Source organism: Carassius gibelio, chromosome B3 (assembly GCF_023724105.1).
Source record: "Carassius gibelio isolate Cgi1373 ecotype wild population from Czech Republic chromosome B3, carGib1.2-hapl.c, whole genome shotgun sequence".
In the NCBI taxonomy this organism is placed as follows: Eukaryota; Metazoa; Chordata; class Actinopteri; order Cypriniformes; family Cyprinidae; genus Carassius; species Carassius gibelio.
Window position 1 is genome coordinate 49866424 of NC_068398.1, and position 6000 is coordinate 49872423.

A 6000-nucleotide genomic window follows, 5' to 3' on the forward strand; every position below is an offset into this window, starting at 1 on the left:
AGTTCAGGTATCTCGGGGTCTTGTTGACGAGTGAGGGAAGGATGGACCGGGAGATTGACAGATGGATCGGTGCAGCTTCTGCAGTAACGCGGTTGCTGTACCAGTCTGTCGTGGTGAAGGAGCTGAGCTGTAAGTCAAAGCTCTCTATTTACTGGTAAAGAGCTGAGATAGCTCCCTTAGAGATAGGGTGAGAAGTTCGGTCACTCGGGAGGAGCTCAGAGTAGAGCCGTTGCTCCTCCACATCGAGAGGGGCCAGCTGAGGTGACAAGCTGGAGGGACTGTCTCCCGGCTGGCCTGGGAATGCCTCGGGTTCCCCCAGAAGAGCTGGAGGAAGTGGCTAGGGAGAGGGAAGTCTGGGCGTCTCTGCTTAGACTGTTGCCCCCTAAACCCGGCCCCGGATAAGCGGAAGATGATGGATGGATGGATGCCAATTACAGAAGCTCCTGAGATTGATAGAAATGCAGCATTTACAATGAATTACAATGCAAATAAGTGCTGATGGCCACTTGTACAGATGGTAATAACACAAAATGTGCCATAAAAGTAAATAATCCACTCTCTATTTATATAGACGCGTTCACTTTGATAGCCATGATCATGCAGTAATAGAGGGCTGATTTGCACTCAAAAAGATGGTAATCATGCAGATACATTCACATTCAACATAAACACACTCTCACATATGTAAAAATGTTACAAAATAAAACAAAGAAAAAGGCGATCGCCATAAGTTCCACTTCCATCAGCTGACAGGTGCATCAGAGTGCTTCACGAGAGAGCGGCAAATTCAAATATACTATCTTTTACCTATCTTTCATTCATTCTTTCTTCCCGGTGGATCGTCTCATTCCGTTTGTGACACTGTACGCTGCAAAACCAAGCCGTTTTTTTTTTACTACCAAGACGCTGTTTCTGACTGTGAGTTATTACATAACAGACACAAACAGTTCTGTCGCTGAAAAAATGAAATGTAAACAAAGGAATTATGATACATATTACAACATTATTGCTTCGTTGGACCAAACGTGCTCCATGAGATGTCGTTCAGTGGACCCTTAACTTTCTAACTAAACTGGGATTTACAGCTGTGGATGCGTTTATGACTCGTTATTATGATGGATCTGGATTCAATTTGTCCCGTTTCATTTAATCTATTTGTAAACACTGATACGTGCAAGATTAGGGGCGTTATGGTGCTGGCTAACAGGTTAAACAATACTTTCTTCTTTTTATGTGTGCTGGTTAATTGATAAGAGTGTGAGTTGAGATAACATTTCTAATTCTTGTATATATAAAAGCTGAGGCAAGTTAAATATTGGTTTCCTTTCACCGTAATACCAAGAGTGAATCCATGTATTCTAGTCTATCTTATAGATAATCATCAGTACTTTTGGTTGTCAAGGAACTTATGTATATATAAATGATATTTATTTGTGATATAGAATGTCACAATGTGGCATTGATTTAAGTAACATTTTCTTCCGTTTCTGTTGATGTTAGTACAACATTTTCATGTAAAGCATGTTAATAATTTGTACTGTCTGAATAGTTAGTGTTATCAGGTTTTGTTTGATGCTTTAAATTAAGAAATGAAACGTCCCCTCTCATAAGTAAATGTAGTAATACTGTTTCCGTGTTCAAAGATGCTGCGACCAAAGAATAGGTCAACAATAGCCAAATGGCTATATGCACAGAGATGTGCAAGTACAGAGGCTGCACCGCTTCCTCTTAAAATAAGTGAAGCAGAGTTTCCACCTCTTCTTATTACAAAAAGAGCAGAGGCTGCACGACCCCTTAAAACTTACAGGGCAGAGGTAACGCCGCTTCCTTGTAAAAAAAATTGCTGAATGCTCTGGCAGTGGTAATCCTGCGACCACCCAGAAGGTCCCACCCCTTCCTGCAAAAACAAATGGGAAAGAGGCTGTGCTGCTTCCTCTCAAAAGAAGTCAAACCAAGGTTATGCCAACACCTTGCTCAAAAAAAGGTTGGTTTTACCATCGGGTAGAAACCAACCCTCAACAGGTTCCACCCCTTCCTGTGGGTATGATTGGGGTAGAGGCTGCAACGCTTCCTCTTAAAATAAGTCAAGCCAAGGTTATGCCAAGTCCTCGTTAAAAAAAAAACGTTGGTTTTGCCATTGTGTAGAAACCAAACCACAGGATCCACTCTTGATGTCCTGCAACAAACGGGGTAGAGGCTGCACGACCTCCTCTTAAAACATACAAGGCCGAGGTGTCGCTGCTTCCTCATAACACACAGGCAGTCTTGTCAGGAATTTCTGGCAAGTGCCATTGTGCCCCAAAGTCACAAGTTCTAATCCGTCCTGCTATAAAATGGGTAGAGGTTGCACCGCTCCAATAGAGCACCTACCAATGAGCGCACACGTTGGATAACTATACCTTGTCATATACTTCCAAAAAACTATCAGAAAACCACCCAAATTTCCACAGGTCTGATCAATCTATCAAAAGTTCCAGAGAATCTATAGTAAGGTTTGTGATCCCATCAAAATCGAATGAGAATGCTTTGAACACTTTAAATGTGTTTTTGATTCTACGCAGAAAGCAGTGCTAAAAGGATCTTTTAATCAAGCTGATGCCTGCTTTGGTGATTCCCGCAACTGACAGTGTGGAGCCATCAGTCTGACAGCGGTGTTGAAAAGCAAGCAGAAGAATGTGCTGACATGGACAACACAAATTTCAATAGTGTCTTGGTTGAAGGAACACATCTTGAAGAAACAATGGTAACAAAAGACTCAGATGTCAAGGGTAGAAATTACAATGCGGTCCATGAATTACCAAGGAGACATGTGTTGGGTAATGCTGCATTTTCCATGGAGTACACTCCGTATCTAACTGGTTTTGTTAACGTCAATGAGTACCATGAGTATGACAAAGCCATAAGCAGTTTAGCCACTTGATGTAGCCCTTCAGCAAGCTCTACTGAGTGCTGATGCTTTCCTGTTAACCATTTGTGCCAACACATCTGCAGTTATTAAGCAGGGGTCTTTGTACAACTATATTAGTTACATGGCACATTTATTTGGGGAACCTGAGCCACCAGTTGAGATAACTGGAGTTTTGTTTCATGTAGATGCAGAAGTTTGTGATCCGTTGGAAGATGCAATTGGCAGTAGTTCTCCATGCACTTCTGGTAAAGCCCAAGTGAAGTCGTAAAACGCACACCCAAGGTATGCGAATCTGTGAAGACTGAGGTAAGGCCCTCTGATTTTCAAGTAGACTCTGGCAAACTCCGGCAACCCCAAATGAAGCACCCTGTAAAAACCCAATCAAATTCCATGAATAAACCTGTGCAAAGTGAACAAAACATCCCTGCAAATTCACATGAAAATGCTTTAAGTGCTTGTTGTGATTTTCCACAGAAATCAGTGCTGAAGGGTTCTTTTCATCAAGCTGATGCCCGCTTTGGAGCTTCACGCAACCTACAATTTGGAGCCATTAGTCTGACAGCGGTGTTGAAATCAAGCTGAAAAATGTGCTGACATGGACGACACAAGATCGATGGGTAGGAATTACATTGCAGTACACAAATTACCAAGGAGACATGTGCTGGGTAATTCTGCATTTTCCATTGAGTACACTCAGTCTGACTGGTTTTGTTAATATCAATGAGTACCATGAGTATGACCAAGCCATAAGAGGCGTAGCCATACCACTTTATGTAGCCCTTCAGCAAGCTCAACTGAGTGCTGATGCTTTCCTGTTTACTATTTGTGCCAACACATCTGCAGTTATTTAGCAGGGGTCATGGTATGCTGTTGTTGACTCATGCTATCATAACATACACAAGTTGTTTTGTGTATCACTGTAATATAGTCTCTCTGTACAACATGGCAAAGATGTTTGGGAAACCTGATCCACCATTCCAGGTTCATGCTGATGCAGAAGTCTCTGATCCGTTGCAAGTAGTTGTCAGCAGCAGTTTTCAACGCTCTTCTGGTAAAGCCCTTTACAGTGAAGTCTTAAAATGCACACCCAAGGTAAGTGAAACTGTGAAGACTGAGGTAAGGGCACCTGATTATCGCGTACCTCTGGATGTAGCTACAGAGATGAGAAACCATAGCATTCCAATGCAGACAGCTTCTAATATGTTGCCAAGTAAAGGTAAAAGATTGAGGAAAGAAAAGCACAATGAGCTGTCAGGTAAACAGGTTACAAAATCACATGCTGAAACTGTTGTAACAGATGACCTTATCATCACTGACGTTTCAGTTCCAGATGTATTTTTATCTCCTTTAACTCATAGTGATAAGCAAGCTTTATGTGAGCTCATACCTCTGACCAATGATAACAGTGACTATAATGCCATGAACTTTGGTCCCATTGCAGAGCAGTGTCAGAAAAAAAAACATTAAACCAGACGGTAAATGCTTTTTCAGATCGTTGGCACGTGATATGTGAAAGTGAGGAAAAACACTGGAAGGTTCGGCGTGCAGTTGTGAAACATCTGAAAATGAATACTTCGCTGTTTGAGATGTATGTGAGAAGTGAGTATTCTTCAGCAGAGGATTATCTGACACGATCTAGAATGTTTTATGGGTAACAGAAATTGACATTTGTTTCAGCCAATCTTTTCAAAACCACCATAATGACTTCTAATGATGGCCGATGGAATGCACACAAACCTACCGGAGAGGTATCCACTCGGAATGCAATTTATCTGAAACACTGTAATGGTAATCATTATGAAGTTGTGTCATGTGTTAAGCACAGAGATCAAGATGCTGTCTGTGCAGGAGCATGTGGAAATGTAGTGTCAAATGAGGTTAGCAAGCCATGTCTGCGTAAAAGAAAGCTAAGGGAGGCTGCAAAATGTCCTGCAACCAATATCAGTTGAAATATTGCAACTACAGTGAGTACAGAAAAAAAAAAACTGAATTTCCTGAAGTCAAAATATTGTAATGATCCTGATTTCAGAAAGAAAAGTCATATACCAAAAAAAAATGAGCAATGTCCAGTTTCAGAGACTGGTTTGTCACTATTCTCAGGTGAAGTACAAGAGTAATGTGGTCTTTCAAGCAAGAGTGCGTGAGTATTCTAAGAAAATAAATATTCAGAATCCAGAATTTAAAGTTACAATGGCCAAGTATTCTTTGATGAAATACCAAAAAGACGAAAAGTTTTGTTTGGATGAAAAGCAAAAACGTTGTGAAATATATACACAAAGAAGAGAAAACAAAAATACATTGATGTTGCTATTTATCATTTTAGACAAGAAGTTAGTACTGGTCCAGAGTTTGTGTGCTGTGTCCATCACCATTTACTTTTCAGAAAGCAGGTTGTTGAATGTAGAAGACAATGCTATGAAGACAAAAGGAGTAAAAAAAAAAAATCACCGCTTTGGGGAGAAGATGCATCACAACTAGGTATATACACATGTTTGTGATCAAAAAAAAGTGTAAACGATCTTCTGCTCATTCCTCAGTGTGCAAATAATTGATTTGTCTAACGTGTCATTGAAAAATCCTTTGTGGACAACTGCCTGAAGAGTGCGTGGCTAACAACATGCATTTGGTGGACACTCCAAATCAACTGAAACATCTCAACTCTTTGGAGCAACATCTCATTGCACGTAACATTCATGAAATTACTCTATATTCCTCATGGTAAACAACATGGATGCCATGGCCCTGTATTGTGTGTCCCAGTAAATAACACAGATGGGTCAAATATCCTTCCTTGAAATGAATGTGATGACAAGATGATAAAGATCAAACTGAAATGGAAGTTAACCTACAAAAGGTCATTATGAGTACAAATATGTACACACTGATCATGTTCGAAATGCTCTGAAATATTTGATCAGGATCAATAAGTGGTTCAGTGATGTGGAGATTAATGAGCAGTGGGTCAACACTTTGGATGGACCAGAAGAAAATGTTGTAGATGAGATGGAGCAACAAGATGTAGTTAAAAACCTCGATGATGAAAATGACCCTGATGAACAGCAAGAGGAAGACCTGACTTACATCAAAGGGCA